At 40.4% G+C, this 24,040-nt stretch overlaps 1 protein-coding gene across 1 annotated transcript in view; it reads left to right on the forward strand.

Moving 5' to 3' along the window:
• LOC125904190 (zinc fingers and homeoboxes protein 2-like) overlaps positions 1–23,304 on the forward strand; it is a 188,886-nt gene extending 165,582 nt beyond the window's left edge. The window contains exon 5 of the mRNA XM_049601440.1: positions 16,551–23,304. The gene's annotated coding sequence lies outside the window, so the exon portion shown is untranslated. The remainder of the gene's footprint in view (positions 1–16,550) is intronic.
• The last annotated feature ends 736 nt before the right edge of the window (positions 23,305–24,040 follow it).

Genomic DNA, 24,040 nt, shown 5'->3' on the forward strand with positions numbered 1-24,040 from the left:
GGAAATATATTAAAGTGATCACATATCTAGAAATAATTCATGTTTTTCTGGAACAATTAAAAATATTTTAGCCTCTCACTCACCTACATGTACCTATGCACATATTTTATTTGAAACTTTGACACATGAGCAGGTTCAGCAGACACAAAGTAGAACCACAGACTGTGTTTAAAAATGGAGATGCATCCTCGCTTAGCACAGAAGTGAAGCTAAAATATCTTGAATATAACCAAACTACTCTAAATGACAGAAACCATATTTCGGAAAAAACTATTTGATGTGTACTTTGAGTTTTTAGTTTGGCGCATGTCCGTCCACAAACATGGAGAGGGCGGGCTTTATAACCAATACCAGCCAGCTACCAGGGGGGCAATTTAGATGTTTCGGCTCCACTTCTGGGGAGCTGTCATGTTGTCCATCTTTATATATATAGTCAGTGAGCAGAACGGAAACATGGTCCCTTTTTATTTCAGCTCCCATGTCATTCAGTCTAGCTGTTCACTACAGACAGGGCAGAACAGACTCACAGTGATCTTTTCCGGTGTAGAGTTTATCTTTTGTGGAGCTGCATGCAGAATTCTCAAAAAAGCTCAGTGGTAATTAGCCAGCTAGATAGCTAGCTGGTCTTTATTTGATTATGTTGGGGCAAAATTGCTTACTGAAATTGGTGTAATGGGGCTAATAAGTGACTTAGAAAGGAAATAGTGGCAGCCAGCGTCACAAACCATCCCGATCTCTCATCAAAATTGTCAAACAATGAGGCTTGTTTAGTGGCTCTCAGCATCAGATACTGACACACAGAGGCACCCTCTAGCAGCGGTATGAGATGCACCAGGGAACCAGACATCCCTCTCCCCAGTGACACTTTCCAGCTCTTCCATGGGGACCCCAAGGCGTTCCCAGGCCACATGTAATCCCTCCAGTGTGTTCTGGGTCTGCCCCAGGGCCTCAGCTGATCCCTTTGGACACAGAGGAGCAGCGGCTCTATTCTGAGCACCCTCCGGGCTCCCTTTCTGAGCTCGGAGCTTGGAAACCAAAAGTCAGTTGAATAATTTTAAGAACAATGAAGTGTGCTAGCATGTGCAGCATACTATGCTAGTGACGTACGTCATGTGATGTTGTATTACATTAGTAACAAACATAGGCTACATATCTTAAATCAAACCATGCCGTTTTTTCCTAAACCTAACCACCTGCTTTTGTTGCCTATACCAAAGGAAATCAACCTTAAAAAGTTTTTTTTACTTATGTTCCAAATTTATGTTGAAAAAGATTGTGTGCATTTAATGAGCAGAGACTCTACATTTCCTGTGAAAACGAAAGTATATTTTGCGAACAAACAGTGCATGTAACAAGGCCAGCCCAGTGTCATTTCCAGGGTGTCAAATACCCATAGACGTCGGAACTAGGGGTGCGGTGCTGGGGTGCGGGGGTGCCATCCGCACCAGCCTCCCTACCCACTACATTACGCTTTAAAAAAAATAAAGAATCTGAATTTAAACTCAATTTGTCTGACTTACATTTATCTCTTTCATATCATTAATGCATAGATCTATGCTTTTGATGTGATATGCAACCTGCCTGACTACATACAGTAGCATTGGCATCCAGGATGTTGTGTCCATCCTGCAAACCTTGCAGCCCTAAACCCGCTCCATGCTGTCAGAGGTGGAGAAGCTCATTAAGCTCTGTCTGGCCCTGCCCTACATCCGAGCGCTCTTTCTCAGCCTTGCGTAGGCTGAAAACCTGGCTGCGCAACACCATGACGCAGGAGAGACTAATTTGGCCATTATGAACGCTCACAGTGACCTTATGGATGAAAGCGATGTCTCGACCCTGCTTAAAATCTTCATCAGTAGGTCAACTGAGAGAAGGTCCACTTTTGGAAATGCATGAAAGCCCTGAGGAGCGCAGACATTTCTTTTTTTCATTCAAGGTTACAAATAGGCCTAATGTTATGTTCCTTAAATGGCTTAATTTAGTTATCAGAGTTTAATTTTCTTAACAATAAAGATGCCATGTTCATCCATTCTACTTCTCTTATAACTGCATGTTATTATAAAATAACTTCAAATCAAATTGTTAATCATTGATAAGTGTGCGTGCTTCCCCCGCCCCTCCCAACAAAAATCCCCCACCCCGCCCCACCCCCACCCCCCACCCCCCACCCCTCAGAAAATTGTTCCGACGTCCATGCAAATCCCGGCAATTTTTCATGCCCCTCAGTGTGTGATATCATCACAGAATACACCTTTTAGTGTCTTCATGAGACACACCTAACTTTCAACCGACTCTAATGTGGCTCAGAGGTAGAGCGGGTCGTCCACCAATCGAAAGATCAGCAGTTCGATCCCTGGCTCCTCCAGGCTGCATGTCAAAGTATCCTTGAGCAAGATACTGAACCCCAAATTGCTCCCGATGGCTGTTCCATCACTGTGTTAAAAACTGACTAGCAGGTGGCACCTTGTATGGTAGCCTCGGCCACCAGTGTATGAATGTGTGTGTGAATGGGTCAACGTGAATCCCATCTGCCACAAGACTTGACGCTGAAAGAAACTAGTCTACTATAAAGATTTCCTGTGAAAACCAAAGTGTATTTTAAAGAGAAGCAATGCATGTCATAAGGCCAGCCCATTGTCATTTCTAGAGTGACAGATACCACCGCTTTGTCATGCCCCTCAGCATGTATTATAAACACTAACTCTCATGTAAATCCATCTGCAGCAAAACTTAACACTGATAGAAACTGGTATAGTATAAAGAGCAATAATGACTGCGTAGGGAGAGATAGGGATGGTGGATGGGTCCACCAAAACAAAACTTTCAGCCCGGAGACCACAGTATGTGTCCCATGCAAGACCAAAAGTCATTGTTGTTTTCATGTAACGTTACGCAGTTGACGTGATGTCTTACATCACCTTACGTGGCATAATGAACGTACTTATTTCAACCCAAAACAGGATCTTTTTGCTGAACCCATGTGTTTCAACTGTATGTCACATAGAGACACTAAATGCTCCCCTCTGTGTTGCTATGAGACGCCAAGGGCCGTAACAAAGTGGCAGTATTTGATGACATGGGAATGAGAACTGGTTTACTAAGCCTACTGGTGAAGTGTATAATCATTTGTGAGCAAATGCTTTATTGTGTTGTCAAGAAAAACTCCTGGAAAGGTCCCTGAAAGTTTGTTATTCATTAAAAAGAGTGGGAACCTTGATCTACTTTGAAATTTGATTCAAAGCTTGATTGAATTATCACGTCTCTTTACCATGTGCAGTTCAAGTGTTGTATTTCTTAATGTTGTCTTGTTATTTCCATATTAAAAAAAGTAGGGAAATGTTCTTTTCACTAGTATTTATCTGTTTGAAAACTGCATTATTCACTTCAGTTGTAGCTACCAAGTTGCAACAAGAACTGGAAAATGTCTGAGGAAAAAACCAGAGCAGTCAAGAATATTCAGGTTTTTCAAAAGTACAAAAACATGATGAATGTGACCCAGCTTGTTTGTCTAACTTATTAGCTATTATTTAATTAAAATGTGTACCATGTACCTCTTCCGTCCACCCCACCAACACAAAAAGATCATCTCATATTCAGCTCTCATAACTGGAATTAAAGACTGTAAAAATGTCCTCATGAAAAAGTTAGTCATCCATTAAGCAAAACATTATCAAAATGAAATATACATCCCCCTGATATCACTCATTATTAATCATAACTCTGTGCTTTTGGGGAGCAGGCCAAGGTAAATGGTAGATAAAGAAAAAGACAAATATATCTGTTGAGAATTTTGAGAATAATGGCACTAAAATTAATTACTTAGAGGTAGCTGCAAAAACAAACAAAAAAAAACATGTCTGTGAATTCCAAAATAGAAGCACAAGGTGATGGGGCATATTCAGTGAATGGAGCAAATAAATCATGAAATAACCAGGGTGTGTGTGTGGGCATGCGGTGTGTGCATGCGTGCGTGTGTCTGAGTGAAGATGGATGAATTATGTTAAATTCAAGCATCTGGGTCGAAACACTAGGCTTGTTTTACTTACTTTCTATTCAGAGTTTTTTCTTTAGTTTTAGTTAAAACTGGACATATTTTTCTCCTCATTATTTTACTGCCATATCAGTTGTCAGTTGATGTCATGTTGCCTCATTGATCACTCGAATGATCACTAATTCGGCTTTCCGATGATCAAATGAATTGATGTCAGTTTTGGTCGCCTGTCTGCAGGTTTAAATGTTCCATGGTCGGATTTCCCATCTTTACTTCTGTCAGATGATCTGTTATAAACTGTAGTGAGCTTGTTTTAAAAGTTGCGTTTTACATGTTTGGGTAAAACTGTAGTCTTGACTGAGACTGAGCTGAGATTTAAAACTCATCACTTGTAATGGTTTTGGGTCTGTGTAGCTCTTTGGAATTAGACAACAGGCAGAAACTCATTTCCACACGAGTGTGGGATTTCACAAATGCTCGTTGTTTATTTTTTTTTACGCCAACAAAAAAAACACTCCAACCTTACCAAGCTCGGTTGTACGGCTACTACAATTTAATACATGAAGATAATAGTCGCCACACGTACTTACAACCATCACTGTTGTGTTGAGAGACAAAAAGAAAAAAAGCAGGAGCACATAGGTGTACGTCCGACCAGCGTTGGGTGCACTTTCAGCAGACTCAACTCATAACAAGCGCTGCTTGATGATGTTGCTGTTAAGCGACACAATATACACCATGTTAAAGGCACATTTCATATATTCGACTGTTACACACTTCAGCAGAAATGTTCTGCTTCTTTTAGGTATCTGCACCTTCACCACCTTCCTGTCTTTTTGTGTACCGGATTCGGATGTTATCAGCCCATTTAATGGCCATTATCTGTGATTTTTAGTAACAGAAATTGGTTACAAGGAAACACTGTTTAACATATTTGACGTAGCCACCGTAATATGACCCAATGGATTGTGGACTTCTGTTTTGAATCCTCAAGGTTATCAATTTAGCCACAGCATTCTTTGATTTTATGGAGCCAGAAATGACCATTTTTGGACGAGAGGGTGGAGTTAACCCTAACGCTAGCTGCTAGCTTGGTTAGCATGGTGCATTTACAGCTATGGTCTGCTGTTATCATGCTAATTTTTGCTAGCAAAAAACCAGCAAGTTCCTACTCCCAATTCATCACTTGATTTTTTTTACGTCTACATTTATTGAGCTAGGTATTAATGTTCAGGGACGGCGTGTCAATTTATGCATGTTACATACATTGTGTTTTTTCAAATTGCACTTCCGTTTTCTTAGGAAATGTACAGTCTCTGCTTGTTAGAGCCAGACAACAGCCAGACAACAGTAAAACAACTCTTTTATATGATTATTTCCTTGTCCAACAAAAGCATGTCGTTAGATGTATGTATTTACCAGAAAAACAGAGCATCTGTTTCCTTACGCTCGGGCTACAGTGCCTACATGAGCAGTGTGTGATGGCTACCTCGCTGAACTGCTGGGGCTCGCACGTGTGCAGTGTTCACACAGACAGCGTTGCTGCTGCAGAGCTGCCTGCTGCTATACAATTGTATTTCCACAATAAAAGGCAGTACTCCATTAATTTATTGAGCTGTGCAAGTCAGTATATTTTCAACAACACTGCCATGCAAATATTTCACAATAAAAGCCTCGTGTTAATAAATGAAGGGATTCTTACAAGTTATGAGTTAAAATAAATATTTGCATTTTTTTTCTGTGACCAATTTAGCTCTTGGAGTAAGCCTCAAGTGGCCATTAAAGGAGCTGCAGGTTTTGGCACTGCTGTGTTGGCTTCAGAACAGACAAAACCTTTTTTTTTTTTTTTTTTTTTTTTTTACTTTTTTCTGATTATGAAACCTAATTTTACAAGCTTGGTGATTTTTTTTTAAATAATTCTAATTTGGCTGGGTGGTTGATAACACATTTTTCTGTGGTGTAACAAATTCATGACACATTTTTATGTGTGCTTTACCCGAACTTTGATGAGAATTGTCAGAGGACAAAACCGAGTTCAGTCTTTACATTCAGCATGAGCTCCAGGTTGTGGTCAACCAGTTAATTGTTACACTGTGAGCAGACAAGCTGCACATTCTGGTTGTGCAGAGAGGAAGACAGTGTCTGCCAAGCTTTAAGCATCTTTGTTTTGTTTTTTTTATTCTTTGGTCCTCAAGTTGTGTGGGTCAGATCAAGGGTCAGGGGTGACAGCAGTAAGATGATACTAATAAAGAGCGATGGTTTTGCCCAGATTACATTAAGGAGCTGTAACGATTGATGGGGCAAAAATAAATTCCTGCTGCGCAAATTGATGTGGTGCGATGTCTCCAGCTTGTCTGTATGTGTGTATGTTAATGGTTTGTGCGTTTGTGTGTGTGTCTGTGTCTGTGTGTGTGTGCCATCCATTGTCCTGTCTCACTAATCACAGCAGCTCGGGGCTTCATTTAATCAGCAGAGCGCGGCGCAGCGTCCCATAATAACCTATCAACAGTCGTAGCTTATAGATGAAGGCTTAATTGCCAAAATGCTGCAGTGCTTCTCCCTCCCTGTCATCATTATAATGTAAAACACACAGGCAGCTTACCGAGAGTTACCTGTTTCCAACTAACCATGATCTTAAAACACAAATCACAATAACTGTTTTATCAGCTTTAACAAAAAAGGAGATTTTTAAGGGTGTTTGTTCAAGTGAAAAATATTTGATTTGAAGCCAGAAGCATATAAGCTGCAGTCCTAATGGTACATCAAACCAAACTGTGATGTCAGTACAGTGCACTCAAATGGCAGAAAGATCAACACAGAAAGTAGAAAGTACTGAGAGAGCTGCACGAGCCTCCACATCTAAATTTAATACATAAAGGAATATCTTTATCTGCTGTTCTGTATTAAAACAAACACTGTCAAAATCATGACACAGGATGTTTATAGTTCAAATCTATGCACTTGTTCAGAATGAAAGTGTTTAAAGTGCCCTTTCACACAGTGTTCTGGCATTCTTTGAAAATCTTCTTGACCTGCAACAAAAATTAAACACTTGTTCTTTTTGCACAAGGACAAACTTTCTTCCTTCATTGAAACTTGTAAACATGTTGTTGAAACATCCTACTAAAATTATGAGTGAAAACCATTTAATTTTCTGCAGAAGTTGTCTAGAAACTCTGAAATTGTATTGTTCCTGGTAACATTCACTCAACCCCAGCGTTACTGATGATGCCAGACAACTTTCTGTCAACAATAAGCCGACTTCAGGACCTGTGCATTCATACCACATTTATTCATCTAGTCCATATCCATTGAGTGCACAGTTGCCCACGTACAGTTTCACATGGTGTGTGTTTGGGATACAGGTCATAGGAAATTGCAGATTAAATAGTCAACTGAACCCATTAAGAAGAGCAATGTATTCAGACAGTTTTTGAAAAACATGGGACAGACAGAATGACTGACTGACAGAATGACACACTGACAGTTTCCATGGTTATGTACAGCATACCACACCATGACTTAGTCATACCAAAAATTTAAAAAGAAAAAAAAAGAAAAACAAACATTGGGCCACAGGGGGAGCCACAGCGATCGGTCGCATTTTAGCCATTTTTAAGCATTTTTCTGTTGTTATAGCGCCACCCAGTTGCCAATTAGAGTTAAATTTCTCCAGTCACCTTGAGGCATTCTGTTCTACATATCTACCAAGTTTAGTAAAAATCCATATGGCGGTTAGGCCTAGATAAGAAATTAGCTCTCTAGCGGCCCCATTTTGTTTGATGGGGTCAATAATGGAGGGGTCCCCTCAGATTATGTGTGGTCATATGCCTACAAAGTTGCATGGTGATCGGTGAAACCCTTGAGATGTTATACACCTTTATGTGATGAGCCACGCCCTCCGCAATATTCATTGCCTTATAGAAGCTCAGTTTTAGTAAGTTTTCCAACTTTTGCCAAGAGGGAACTTTAGATATTGGTCCCTAGATTATGTTCACTGAGTTTCATGCAAACTTCCTAGGAAGAGATCGATTTTAAGTGTTTTTCAAAAAATTCAAAATGGCAGAAAATCTATACAAACGGAAGTTATGGGTTCTTGAGGCAAATTTGTTCCTCATGAGGAGAGGCATCTCTGTGCAAAGTTTCATGTCTCTAACATACAGGGCATGAGATATGCCCATTCAAAGTTTGCAATTTCCGTTGGATGCTATAGCGCCCCCCTTTGGTCAATTGATGTAATATTGCTCCATTAACATCCTCCCATGACCCTCTACCACTGTGCCAATTTTCACATGGATTGACCAAGTCAGTGAGGAGAAAAATGTGGAACAGACACACAGACAGACAGACAGACAGACAGAGTTTTCGTCATTATAAGATAAGGTGACTTCAGTGACGTCTACTTTTATTTTAAGGTTTAGTTTTTAAATATAATCTGAGGGTAGTTACTAAAAGCTGGGGTAGGCAGATTTATTTTGGCATCACTGAGCAAAAACCTCATAATAAACTTTGAAAATTTTGTAATTCAAGTTGATGGAGAGAAACCTAGACTTCTGCACCTCCTCTTGGCTCTGCTTTCTGGCTTTAGAAAATCTAGCCTGTGGCGGGAGGCTCTGACCAATCACAGGTCATTTTAGAGAGAAGGCATTCCTATTTGCTCTTCAGATGGTGAAAGTCTGATTCAGTGGTTGGGAATCCTGCTGAGAAAGTTGCTATTCCATCATGAGCAACAGCTGCCTACACTGCAATGCAACGTGAAAATGGAGGCCTGCACTAATCAAAGAGTCTCAAAGAGAGTCTGACAACCAAAAAACCACAAAAAACATGTCAGTATTGGCAAAGTTTGTTTTAGAGATGTAGAGAAAATGTTGCTAATAGTTGAGCCCTCTGCTAACCAGAGCAAAACGTTTATGAGCTAACATTAGCTAGAGCCTCGGATCAGTGTGTCATCTCAATGAGCTTTACAGGTACAGACCTTCAGTTAGTGCCTGTAGCAACTTGAAATCAGCCAGCACAAACCCCAGACGCTGACTGAAGGTTCGTCTCCTGAGCTGCTGCGTGCTCTCCCTCTGGAGAGGCAGTCCACAGCGGCAGGGAGCAAGGCGGATAAACAGAGAGAGAGCAGGCCATGAATGGGCTGAGCGAATGTGCTGCGTGCAATTCTGCAATGAAACAAAATTAAATAAATCAATCTGTGGGAAACACTGAGGTACTGTATGAAGCGCATGCATATGCCCATCATCATTTGGTGGGAGGGGCTTAGGAGAGAGAGGGGAGAACTGCATGAGGAGGGAATATTTTCAAATTTTGCTAGTTTTGTTTTGTTTGTTTGTTGTTGTTGTTGTTGTTGTTTCCTTTTCTAGAAAACTGCATACCCCAGCTTTAAGCAGGAGAGTGTCCCAGCTGGTACCAGACATCAATATGACTTAAAGGGCCAGTGTGTAAAATGGGTTGAAAACAGTGACATGTAGCGTTCAGATTCTAGATTGCAGCACTCACTTGCTCGCCTGTGCTCACCCCTCCCGTCGGCAAAGTTACGGTGGCCTCTGAGGACCAAAATACTTTGATAAAATGGTATCGTCCGCGACAGAGAGCAACGTCTCTGCCGGTAACATATCCGAAGCAACGAGCAATGAGATGAAGATCTAAACCATATTACGATATGTTATAGGTTATCAGTGAGAGGTTAGGAGTGTTTTATTCCTAATTGTTTCGATCAAACATTAGTGCAGTAATGCTAAATAAAGTCATGGCACAATGCGGCAAATGATCGTTAGGTTGGTAGGATAACCGTTAACGTTACATATTATAATAAAGTGATTTTCCACAGGAGACAGGGAGAGAAGGGAGAGGAGGGAGAGGGAGATGAGGAAGAGGAGGGAGAGGAAGAGGTGCAGGAAGGGCCAGGCAACGTGCCTCAGCCACGGAAAGGGAAGAGGAGGAGGGGAGGATGTTATGCCTGTTATGCCTTTGACATAAGACTAAAATTTTCGCAAGTGTTTTACAGTAATTGCTCTACCTGGAGATGATGTAACGTTACGAACTCTCCTCCTCACTCCCTACTTGTCGAGTCCGACACATAACGCTATTATACTACGTACTGACAAATAGTAGCATTTATTTTAGCGGTTAAACCTGTCCAGCAGAAAACATGCCACTTCAGCGTCCTTGAAGCCCTTTGTCCTTCATGAAACCCCTCCATCGCTGAAAAACATCACCGATGTTTATTCTCTGCCGCCGCTTGTCCCGTTTTCTTTGGCCCTCTTTGCGTCTTCTTTTCCTCGCAGATGACAGTCTGGGTTCATTCTCGCCTGTTGCGTGGTAAGTGTGGTCCATTCGCAAACTTTATAACTAAAAAAACTTTTCACTACTATCCATCGACGAACTACTAACACACTCTGCTGTTTCCTCCTCCTTCTTCCTTCCTTCCTTCCGCTGTCTTCGTTGGTTTATTTATACACGCGAAACACGTTCTCTGGCTGGCTGGATTGTCCGCTCGGGCTGCCGTAGATACATGGCGGCGCAAGATGGCGACCTCTCTAAAGCAAGGCCCTTACTATATACTGTATATATATATATATATATATATATGTGTGTGTGTGTGTGTGTGTGTGTGTGTGTGTATACATATATATATATATATATATACACATATATATATATATATATATATATATATATATATATATATACATCAGCCGCTGTTGGCTGGCCAGTTGGGTTACCTTTCATCAGATGTTTATGTCCTTTTGTCTGTCGACCTCTAGATTAATCCACTCTGGATGTTTAAACATATTTGTGTCAGGTTTTAGAGGCAACACTGTCCACACAGACACTGTTTATAACAATGTGTATTAATGTAGGCGCCCAACACAGCCAAAGCTTTATTGTGGAAAGATGGCCAAGAGTTCCTGTTTAGTTGTAAGAGGTGCATTAACAAAAACAAGATCAGTCAATTGACCTTCAGCCTCTGGACGGGTAGGTAGCACTGAAGCAAGGGTTGCTAGCTAACAGTAGCAACAGTGTTTTTAGACATGTCTGTTTTTGAGGCCTCGACTAACTTAAAGTTGAATTAGAGTCATATGAAGCTTGTGAAATATTTGTAAGAAAGCAAAGTAGGCTGAAAGCTTCAGCCACACACCTGACCATGGTTTGGAAAAAGTCTGAAAAGCCTATAAATTCACACGTAAAATTCAACAAACAAGTAATTTCTTGTTAATTTTACCTTCGGTTATTTGAAAGTTTGGAAAACTGTAAAAACACTGTTTCCTTCCGTGGCTGTAAAGCTCCTTCATCCTGTATATATTCTGCTGTTTGTGTATGTGAGGGTAATGAAACGCACCCTCTGTCGGCCATATTGGAGCGTCAGCTGTTGTGTAACAGTGTCTGATTGTACAGCTGATTGAACAGCTGTTCACAGCTCATCCAGCTGAACAGAAATGCTTCATTTTTTTCCCTCTTTTAACTTGATTTCATCACAGTTGAGTTTTGAAATATTAACGGAGAGTTCAGAGGCAGAGTTTTTCTTGAACAGGCAGCATTTTTTGATGTCATGAGACTTTAGTTGAAACCGACTGCAGATAAATTGAAAGATCAGATTTGGTGTTGTCAGAATTTCTGAATGTATAGACCATGACAGCGTGGCGAGATTATAACAGGAAGAAATTCACCCACAGAGGGATAAAGATTGATTTTGTTTTGAAACATCTGTAGGAAGTGTTGAGATTATTAAAAGCAGCTTAACAGCGATTGGAAAAAAAAACACAAAGTAGAAAATAATGAGTGAACAAAAGCAGTATTTCTATTACAGAATAGAATCTGAGAGCAGCAGAGTGGTAAGTAAAACAGGACTGAATTTATGGCTGTTATTTGAATACAGGCATTTATTTAGTAAGATGAGGGACATTTTCTTTATACACCTCCTGAACTTTTTATCTGCAGTCAAATTTTTAAAGTTAAAGCCTTTTTCAGACTTTGAAGACCATTCCGTGCTTTTATTGTAAAGATGAAATTACTGTATATTTTGTCCACTTACAGGTGACCTTTAAGGTTGATGTACAGTTGCTTATTTACACATTTAGGTGTCACAAAGCAACATGATCTTTGATTCAGAGTGGTCTTTGTGTCCACCTGATGAATGTAATCCAATATTCTCCGTCTTTGTTTTTGGTCTCCACCATCTCCTTAGGAAAATATGTCTTTTGAACTGCTCAATGCTTCACTATGTTTACAAGCTGAAACCCACTATAGAGCTCCATTAAGCCAAGAGGAGCTGCAGATTCAGCTGATCATTCTCTGGAGGCTCATCACTACACTACCCAGTCGTCAGAGTAAATGGTGGCATTGTACATTGCAGCAAGGCCAGCATGATACTAGAGAAAGCTGAAAAACAGCTCTTAAACGAGAGGATCAGGAAGGTCCATCTCACCATAGCAAGGCTGAAGGAGAAAACTGACCACCTTCTCCAAAAACTCAAAACGGACTTACCAGGGGCGTTGTTTGAAAGAGTTGTAGATTTCACCATGAAAGCTCAACTATCCCAACACACAAAGACCAAAGAAAGGCAGATAAAGAAATTCCTACACCTCCAAAACAAGAACCTGAAGAAAATGAAAACAGGCAATGGGTGTCAAACAACGGATCATATTGCACAAGGTGAATTACAAAACAGATGGGTAAAGAACTTGTCAGACCGGGAACTTACTCAACCCGAGAAGTAGGTTTTAGCCAAGGGACAAAACTTTGCTGTAACACCGAAACAAGTTCCTATAGTTGAACTCATCACGGCGACAGAGTCAGCTATAAGGAAAAACAATCTATATGAGACTGAAGCAGAGCAGCTCAGACTCAAAGTGTCGGCAAGTTTGTCCAGTGCTAAAGCCCCACCTTCGAACCTTACTATTCAAGAAAGAAAAGCTGTGGTGTCTCTGAGCAAAGACAATAACATCACTATCCTTCCAGCTGATAAGGGGCGATGCACGGTGATCCTAAATACAACTGACTACCAAGCAAAAGTCTCCACACTACTCAATGATGCCAACACCTACGAAATCCTGAAGCGAGACCCATCCAGCGGGTATAAAAAGAGGGTGATACAATGTCTACAGGCATTACAAATAGATGGAACGTTTGACCAGCCTCAGTACCTCAGACTCTACCCACAAGACACCATCCCATGTCTATATGGACTCCCCAAGATCCATAAAGAAGGGGTCCCACTCAGACCCATTGTCAGTAGCATAAATTCAGTGACACACAATATTGCAAAGCATGTAGCTAACATTTTAGCTCCTCTGGTGGGTAACACACCACACCACATACAAAACTCGCACGAATTTGCAGGCAAAATCCAGGGTCTAAGGCTAGAACCGGATGAAACCATGGTATCATATGATGTAACATCCCTATTCACTTGCATCCCAACCGGGGAAGCAGTGGAAACGGTGAGGCATCATCTTACACAGGACAGAACGTTACTGGACAGAACAAATCTCAATACAGAACAAATTTGCCAGTTACTGGAATTGTGCCTTACCACCACATACTTCCAGTTTAACGGTACTTTTTACAGACAGAAGCATGGCTGTGCTATGGGGTCACCAGTATCCCCCATTGTGGCAAACCTGTATATGGAAAGGGTAGAGCAAAAGGCACTGAACTCTTACAAGGGTACATCACCAAGCCACTGGTTCAGATATGTGGATGACACATGGGTGAAGATCAAATCCCAGGAACTAGAGGCTTTTACTGAGCACATCAACTCAGAGGACAAGAACATCAAGTTCACTAGAGAAGATGTTAATGATAACCACCTACCTTTCTTAGACTGTGATGTACACTTGGATGAGAACAGGAGCCTCCACATTGGGGTATATAGGAAACCCACACACACAGACCAATATCTTCTTTCGACTCACCACCCTCTGGAGCACAAACTGGGAGTTATCAGAACCTTACAGCACAGGGCTGATAATGTACCAACCACCACTCAGGCAAAGTGCGGGAGCACAAACATTTGAGGAGAGCGTTGGAAACTTGTGGCTACCCTAGTTGGACGTTTAACAGAACAAAACGATCCAACAAGAACAATAACTCAGAGAGGGCTGAGGAAGGAAACAAGCGCAGGAACATTGTCATACCCTATGTGTCCGGGGTGTCTGAGAAACTCAGGAGAATTTTCAACCAACATCAAATTCCTGTGTGTTTCAAACCAAGTAACACACTCAGGCAAACACTGGTACACCCCAAAGACAGGGTACCACACACTCAAAAAAGCAACTTGGTATATGCTGTCCAATGCAGTGAAGAATGCAAGGACTCATACATTGGTGAAACCAAACAACTATTAAACAAGCGCATGGCTCAACACAGAAGGGCAAACTCCTCAGGTCCAGTTTCTGATGTTTATTTACATCTAAAGGAGAAGGCTCACTCCTTTGAGGACAGCAATGTGAAAATCTTGGACAGAGAGGACAGATGGTTCGAAAGAGGGGTGAAAGAATCCATCTACGTTAAAATAGAGAAGCCGTCTCTAAATAGAGGAGGTGGCCTGAGACACCACCTATCCCCCATTTACAATGCAGCCCTTGCTGCTGTACCTAAGAGATTGAACAACAAAGACTGCCCGAAACTAACCTCAAGTGGCTCAAAGAAACACAACGACAGTCGTTCACTGGTAACCACACATTATGCCTAACGACTGTGGCTCACCAGTGGCCCCACTCACTCCTAACGACTGTCGTTCACTAGTGACTCACCTGACCCAAACAATGGTCCAGTGAAACTCCACTAACAAAGTATTGTCTTATGAGGGTGGTGGGTGTACACCTCCACAGAGGTTAAAAACCTGAGTCTTACTCCACTGTTTGTCAGACTAGTGAGGACTAGTCAGACCGATGCGTTGAGAACCGATGAAGCCGCTTGGATAAGAGGCAAAACGTCTTCTAGACAAAATCAAAGTCCAGTTGCCTACGATTTAATCTTATGTTTCTTCATATTTCATTAACAATGTGGATAAAGTATGGTTAGGTTGAGGCACAAAAAACACTTAGTTACGGTTGAGAAGAGAACATGTTTTGGCTTAAAATACCAGGTTTTCGTGGCACAATTTGAATGGAAACATGGCGCTATCCCGGCAGGAAACATAGTGATGTCTCTGTAAAAAATGGCCACTTTTGTGGCACTATCTTGGCTGGAAATGCAGTGATGTTTTGGTAAAAAAAAAAAAAAAAAAGCCGCTCTTCGTGGCACTATCTTGGCAAGAAACACAGTGATGTCTGTGAAATTAGCCACTTTTTGTGGCACTATCGCAACTGATAACACTGCCATGTCTGTAAAAAAGAACTGCTTCTCCTGGTGCTGTCCTGGCAGGAAACACAGTGATGTCTCAGTTATAAACAGCTGCTTTTCATGGTGCTATCCCATCAGGAAACACAGTGATGTTTTGGTTAAAAAAAATTTGAAAAAAAGACTGCTTTTCATGGTGCTATCCCGACAGGAAACACAGCAATGTCTCAGTTAGAAACAGCCGCCTTTCGTGGCATTATCCTGACTGAAAAACACTGTGATGTTTTGGTTAAAAAAATTACCTTTTTTCATGGCACTATCCTGACAGGAAAAACAGCGATGTCTAAGTTTAAAATAGCAGCTGCTTTTCGTGGCACTATCCTAGCAGGAAACACAGCAATGAATTGCTAAAAAAAAAAAACTACCCCGGCTGGAAACACAGTGACAGGTTGCTAAAAAACATTCATACTTGGTGGCTAAAAGGCTGCTGAAAATGCAGCAGCATGGCAGGTGTCTCGTCTGAGTGTCATGGCAGCCACCATCCCTTCCGTCTCCTGATGACAAAGTCAGCTCATGTACTGCATCACTTTAGAATTAAAATGTACCTGTGGTTGCAGAAGCGTACAATGCCAACATTTTCTTCAGGTGACTGGGCCGCACTATGAGCGAAATGTTAACTACGCCCACTTTAGGTACCCAGAAGGTTCACTAAACATCTCTTTACTGTTCCATCAAATTAGAACAGCAGCATGTCTGAAAAACAGGGAGGCTTCTTGCTGAAAGATGTACTGTACATATAAATAAAGGGAAATTAGGAATAATGGCCTGGTTCTCTCTATTTGAGAATCTGAGAATAACAAAGGGAATCCATCTGTGTGTTTCTGCGTGTTTGTGTGTGTGTTACCATCCATTGTCCTGTTTGTGTAATCACAGCAACTGCCTCGTTTAATCACTCCCACACAAAACACAACTTTAACACAGTTTCCCTCTTACATGGATTAGGAGAGAGAGCGCCGGCCGGTCAGGTCTGTCGTGGATGAGAAAGCCATTATTTCACAATGTGTCCCAGTTCCCAGCAGCACCAGGCGACCAGGAACACCGGCTCCTGGCACAACAATTACTTTTTAATCCCCCTCTCCTTTGTTTTATTTCCTCTTTTTTATGGTGGGAATGATCCAAGTTCTTGTGAAACTGACATTTCTCTTTTGCTGAGAAACGTTTGACAGTTTTTAATGTACCCCCTCCCATCTCCTCTCTCTTCTGTCCATCTTAGGTGCAAATAGGATTTGCCGCCATCACCGCCACTGCTGCTGGAAACATACAGGAGGAAAGAAAACGAGGTGGACGGAGAATGGAGCAACACACGGAAGAGTTTTTTTTTTTAATCATCAGACATTGTATTTTTTTTTTCTTTTATTTTTTAACCGATTTTTATCTCTTGATTGTCGCACCACAGATCACGCACAACATCCTCAGAGGTAATCTCGTCAGCGTTCTCGACCTGGAGTGACCCCTCCACAGACGTGACGTTCACACGACAAAAGCATGAGCTTAAATAAGATGGAGGGAGTTGGGGGGCTCTGTGGTGGCAGATTTTATTTTGGCGAGGGCGTAAACATGCTCCCAAATTGAAATCAGAAGAGTGCGAGGAGAAATTCAGGGTCATGATCTGTGAAGATAATTGAAACTGCCCTCCCTTACAGTGAATCTGAAATTGCTGCTTTCTTTTCATTTCTCACAGTAATGTGAGTTTTACAATAGTATTACAATACAGGAACTAATCTTCACCTAGTGTATGCACAGACAAGGCTCAGTGCACAAACACAATCAGAGATACAACTTATATGCGAGGAGCTGATATCCAAAATGCTGGAAACAAACAGGTGGAGGTTTTTCTACAGCTGGACAATCCAAAACTTTCCTTTAACAGATAAATTAGTTGTGTCTGTACTAATCAATTGTGCTATATAAGTACAGGCCCTAAAAGCCAATCCCAGCAGCAGATTATGAATGATGCTACAAACAGCCTGTTTCATCAGGAGGCCTGAGAACCAATTTAGGCTAAATGAAACAAGTAAGTTCATTTTGCCCATTAACATCAACCATCCCTTTAAGTTTGTTTGTAATCAGTGGGGATGGTTCCTGAACATTTACCGCTGCTCCCAGTTTCATAAAACAAACGAGTCACTGTATACTCATGTTGGCGGTATACACTGCTATAATACTGTCATGATGGATGGTAAAAAAAATTTTTTAAACTTGATGCAGCAGAACCAGAGATATCGTCTGTTTTTTTTGTTCCTCTTCCTTGTCAGAACCTGGAGTCAAGATTACCCATAATGCAACATGACTAATGACAGTTTGATTAGAGACCCAGGTGTGTTCTGCTAGTAGCAGCTAATGCAGCCTGCAGCAGAGATGAGCAGCAGACTGCAGAGTACTGATAACCTCACGTCTCACTAATGGCGTGTTCACACCAAACGCAAAGTGAATTTTTGCATCATGTTACTTAGAGTCAAATCAAACTTTATTTATAGAGCACCTTTTATGCAGTCATGCAGCCCAACGTGCTTTGCAGAGCAGGATTGAAACAGCGCAGAAAAAGTAACAAGTAAGTAACTAAAAATTACAACAATAAACAATCAAATGTTTAAAATAAATAAAAATTGAAACAACAAATAAATATAAGGGATAATTAAAAAAAAATGGTAGAAAAGTCCAAAGACTTAAAGACAGAGGCGATTACGAGGCACCATTAATTAAAAGCCAAGCTAAAAAAGATAAGTCTTAAGGGTTCTTTTAAAAATGTCCACAGAGGTGGAGTCACTCTGATGCTCAGGCAGACTGTCCCATTGACTTCTGGCCACAGTGGCTGATTTCCCCATGGTTTTATGTTGAATTCGCTGGGACCACCAGGAGACCAGCAGTAGAGGATCTGAGCAACCTGCTATGTCCATAATAAGAGAATCTTATTAGTTTTAATATTAGTTTATATATATTTATATAATAATATTTTATTAGTTCTAATAAAAGAATCTTAAAATCATCATCATATGTGCTCTCTGTCTGGTCTTCGTCAGTATTCTGACTGCTGCACAAGTTGTAGGTGGCCAACAGCTTTTTAGGTAGACCAAACGAGAGCACTACAGTGGTCAAACCTAGAGGTTAGAATGGCATGCATTAATTTTTCTCTGTCAGCCTGAGAGAGAAACATCTAACTCAAGCTATATTTCTAAGGTGATAAATTAATTGTGCAAATACAGCCACAGGTGTGTTTTTTGGAATATTTGACAACTGCCAAATATTTGCAATTAACAGCTGTGCTCACGGTTGTGCTAACTTATTGGGGATGGCAGCTGACAGCAAGTTTAGTTCCTAGCAAAGTAGAAGAAGTGAAGTGAACATGGAGGCTTTGTGCTCTGAATCAGTATGAACCAAGACGGCAACACTCTTTATCATTTTTTATACTGTCCATGGCAGCGCATTACAACTTCACTCCTTCTGTCGTTTACTTGCCATTGTAAAATAAACAACTTAAATTAGAACATTTAGATTGCCTGTGGCTTCGCTCACAAATCTGCAAGCCCTCACCCTGTTCTGTGACTGTACAGTACCAATCTTGACACTTTGTTTGCACTTATGTATGTATACCGAGATAAGTCAATCAGAAATTATTTAGACGTCTTTTTTAATGAAATACGTCACAAATCATGCTACGTACCTCACAGGCCAACATATTCACTTATTTGTTGCCATGCAGTATTGGTCCTGTTTCTGTCCCAGTAATGTTCCAAGCACATATTCCAAACTACCGGGTAGTGAAAAATGGACGAAATTAGCCTCTCCCTGACGGCTACAGGTAGTTTCTATCAGGTTTCTATACATCAATAAAGAAATGCACTTCCTTGCATTGGACACTAGAGGCATCATCCATATATTTACGGAACTGCAGACACCAGTCACATACAGTAGGTAAGTGGAAACGACATCAGACATCAATAATTTCATCCTCTATTTCTAAATCTCGGTAACATCAGGGGAATCTTTACTGGATCTCAACACTGATAGGCTTTTGCGACACAGTGTCACGCATTATCCTATACACAAAAAGTGCAGACTTTGCGGTGTGAGCACACCATAACTCCATTTTTTTTTTTTTTACTTTTCAAACTTGACGTCACCTGAAGACAATTATCAGACCTACACAGCACCCTCTGGAGAAACTAAAGGCTTTATACTTTTTTTAAAAACAGATGTGCATTAAAGCTCCCAAAGACCTGGAAGCACAGAATCAGTGGAGACTGACATTAAAAAATTCAAACATGCCATTTAAATGTAAGTAAATTTTCAAAGTGGAGACTTTGTAGAATACAGTCCAAACACACAGCTTTTTGTGGAGCTTTCAGAGGTAACACGATCTTCATCAACTGACTTTTAAAAGTTAAGTTTTGAGCCAACATGGACAAGAAATCACAACAGCTTCTGTCAGCAGATCCATCAATGACAACTGATCAAACTCTGCCGATGAATACAATGTGTTATAATTGAATTCTTTTTTTTCTTCTTTTGTCAATATTCAATTTTAAGTTAAAAACTTTTGAAAACCTTTTCAAGGATTTCCTAAACTTATTGAACTTGTTTCATGACTCATATGACAGCTTTTTACTTTTTTTTAGGTAATGAAAGCTCCTTCAATTCTGTTCCATGTTGCATATTGGGACGATCGTGTCCTTGACCGCCAGAGACAAAACAGGGCGATTTTTATTTTGTTATTATTCCAAGGGGAACATGTGAAATCCTCAAGAATTAGTAGAAATATAAAGCTGGGACACAGTGTTGGTTAATAATCAGTATTAGGGTGGGCTGAATGAATGGTGCCTATAATTGCCTCCTCAAATTTAACCTTTTTAATAGCTTTGGTGCATTAGTCGGTACAATGCCAAAACATTCCCTTTAAGACAAAGCTTTGTTCATGGAAAAAAAAAAATCAACATCTTAAAGCTTTAGGAGATTAGTTGGTTTATGATAAACATGATTAGTTGATTAATTGACTAAATGCATATTTGGACACTAAAACAAAATGACAGAAGGTATTTTTAATGTCCTCAAACTGTAAGTGTCCTAAAGAGGAACACCTCCTTGAAACCTTGTCCTCAGTTGAACTTCTTACTATGACATCACTGTAGGGTGTGGTTACAGGTACAACAGTCAGTGAGGCTGGTGCCAAGTTACACTTATAAATATTCAAACCTTCTCTAATACAAAAGAGGGCACCATCAAGGATCAGAGATGTAGATTTGTTAAAATCCCATGCCATCCCTTTAAAAGAAGGGTGGATTAGTATTTTAAGGTGTGTTTTAATCCACCTGTGTTTTTGTCTTAAAAGCTATTTTTTTAATTTGAGGAAAAAACTTAGTAGAAGTGATGGGAATTAGCAAGTCAGAATATATCAGAAAGCTTTTAATCTTAGGCTGAGGTGTAAAAGTTGACACATTGACAAAGAGACAGAAACAGAATTAGTGAATAAATAATAATAATAATAATAAATATTGTGGCCTTACACCACCCCAGTGTGCTGTGAGAGTGATCTCCACCTTTAAGCCGGAGGAGGTAGTAACAGTGCTGAAACGGTTTCTGTATAAACAGGACAGGCAGCAGGATGGGTGTGACATTTTGATAATTGGTGAGGTTGTGGTTATTTCTGTAAAGTTATTTTTTATGCCTGTTCTTGGTTCAGATTTCCCAACAAACCAAACAAAACGATTTACGACACAGCCTCTGGAAGAGCTTGTGTTGACATTTTCTCAGACAGAGCAAGTCATATGTTCGCCATTTAATAGGAAGCAAGAGGAGAAACTGTATTTTTGACGTTTCATTTTGGTTATGGCTGATACTGGTGCAGGATCAGGAAAGAGAAACAAATGACCGAAGAACAAAAAAGCTAAAAGGGACAGTAACCCCTTTTACACTGCCTGCTCAAGGCAAGAATATCGCGCCGTTATGCTGCATCGCTGTGCTGTATGTAAGGCACAATTGTGTAATGGTAGGACAGAGTTGTCTTGCCGTTAAGCCTGCATGGTAGGTAGTAACAGTGCCGAAATGGTGTCTGTATAAGCATGATGGCTGTGACATTTTGACAAGGTGTTATGCGTTCACTTACTGCGGGAGATTAAAAAAGTAGCTACTAGCAGTTAGCAGCTAACTCAAAGAAGAAGAACAGCATTTGCCCGTCACACCTCATTTGCTTCTAGGATGCGGGGATGCAATCTATAATCACACAGTAGAGTGAAATGCTGCCAAAGTCATTTTGTGTAAGTATGCAAAGAAGGCATGTAGAAGGGACTTTGTAGCGGCTCTATAGCGCCATCTCTCACCATCAGATGTTGTTGGAGCAATGAGGAGCATATAACCTTCCTCTCATTAAACCATGAAACAGACAGATATGTCAGGTATCCATCATGTTTTCTAGCACATGGTTTTCCATCATTTGAGCTCTTTTAACAATCACACAACACACAACATCTTTTCTTCTTCTGCAGTGGTTTAATGGCACTGACTGGAGAATTAGCTCCACCTGTGTTTCTTTAAAATGTGCACTAAATTTAACTTCCAGAACTTCCCTTTAATGAAATGATTTGTGTGTTAAAGTCGAGATAACTTCCCTTTAAAAGCAGGATTTTTTTATTGATAAAGAGACTTGACTGCCTCACATCACAAACCTTCCCTTTAAAAGATCCAACATTCCCTTTAAGCGGGAGATTTATTGATGATCAAATAGATTTGTAACTTTCTAAAAGCTTGGTTTGGTTTTGTAAAAATCCCAAACCTGAATGATCTGTGTTTCTGAAACATTTTGAACTTTCCCTTTAAGAAGAAACCAGTTTCATGATTAGCACTTTACTGCGAGTTCCTAAACTAAAAAAAAACTGAACTTCTCCTTTAAGTCACTCTGAAGAAAGCAGCGTCTGTCTCGTGAGAGGGGGATTAGCAGGTCATGAACTTTTGGACTGGACGGATGTTTGCGGCTGAGGTGATGTTGTGCGTGACCTGCGTTGCCGTGGAGACGCAAGGAGGAGGAGGGTGAACCGGAGCACTGAATGTGTGCCTGCAGCAGCAGTCTGACTGTACACACCAACCGACCGACCGACAGACAGGGTGGATTTAAAATAAACAAACTACAAAGAAAACAACAACAAACAAAAACGCCGAGTGCCAAAGCTGGGATCTGCTGCATTCTCACTACACTTTTGAAAAAAAGGGTTCTTCTTCTTCTTCTTCTTCTTCTTCTTCTTCTTCTTCTTGTAAATAGGATATATATATGTTTGTTTGTTTTTGTTTTTTTCCCTGTATTGCTACAGATTTGTAAAATTTTGCGGAAAAAATTTTGTTACATTTTGTAAAATGGGAGCAACTCGTCCCCCCGAAACCCTCCTTTTTTTTAACCCCTCTCTCTCACTTTCTCTCGCCTCTTATTCTTTTTTTTCTTTTGTTGATGGACTTTTAAAAAAAACGGTGCCATCAGTGGTATGCGTGTGTGAGTTTAATGTTTCTTTTTTTGTCCGTCTCTCATTTTGTACTGAACCAGAATGGAACCACTACAAAAAAAAAAAAAAAAAATACAAAAAAAAAAAAGACGGACCAGTTGGCAATACTTCAGTCACTTCCTCTTCATCTCACCGGCACTGGACTTCCGCCCGCTACTTCCCGCTGAGAGGAGAGGAGAGGTGGGAGGAGGGAGGAGGAGTAGGGGAAGGAGGGAGGAAGAGGGGGGACTTCGCTTCACATCAAATCAGATTTAAAAAACAAAACACAAAAAGCACCTTTGGACCTTTTTTCTTTTCTTTTCTTTTCTTTTGTTTTTTACTGTGCTGAAGTGAAGTCAAGTGCTATTATTATATTATTATATTATTATTATTATTGTAGCCACTCTGTCTGGAACCCTTTTTTGAAGAAAAAGCAAAGGAAAAAAAACACACAGAAAAAAAAAAAAAAAAGAAACTTAAGCCAATCTGCACTTCTTGTTCCGACGAACATGCTTGTATGACCAAGTGACTGTCGTGGATCTTTGTTTAAAACCGATAAGGAACAAACAACAACATGAAAACAATAACAACAACAAAAAAAGCAGTTAAGAAACTGTCATAAAAATGGTGGCAAAGCGCAGAAGGATTCAATGGTAACGATCACACAACACACAACACTCGACAGTAAAAAAAACACAATCCAGAATCATGCTGCCTGAATCATACTTTAATCTCTTTCTCTCTCTCTTTCTCTTCTTCGCTCTGTCACTTTGTCTCTTTCTTTCCATCCTTTTTTTGTCTCTCTCTTCTCTCTTCCCTTTCTTCTGTTTCCCTTCTTTGTTTGTTTTTTTCTCTCTCTTTCTCTCTCTGTTGTCCTGCACACCATCATACACACCTGTAATAAACAAAAACAAACAAAAAAAAAAGATAAATAGCCTTTTATTCAATACATAACTACATGTTGGCTTGGTAGGCTTAGTTGAAACTAGTTCCATTCCGACAGAAAAGAATAATAGTAAAAACAAAATATGAGCTTCTTTATGTATTGCTTCTGCCGCTGTAGTGTCCTGGTCAGATTTAAAGATGATAAGACTACATATATCTGAAATACTGTATTTACAAATGCATACCAGGGCTGGCCTCAACAAACAAACAACAACAGGGGGAGGGTTTTCAACTCCGTCCAGCGGGGAGGCTGATCAGTAGCAGTCGGAGGTTTTCAGGCTGCCAGTTTGAATCA

This window comes from Epinephelus fuscoguttatus, linkage group LG17, assembly GCF_011397635.1.
Source record: "Epinephelus fuscoguttatus linkage group LG17, E.fuscoguttatus.final_Chr_v1".
Lineage (NCBI taxonomy): Eukaryota > Metazoa > Chordata > Actinopteri > Perciformes > Serranidae > Epinephelus > Epinephelus fuscoguttatus.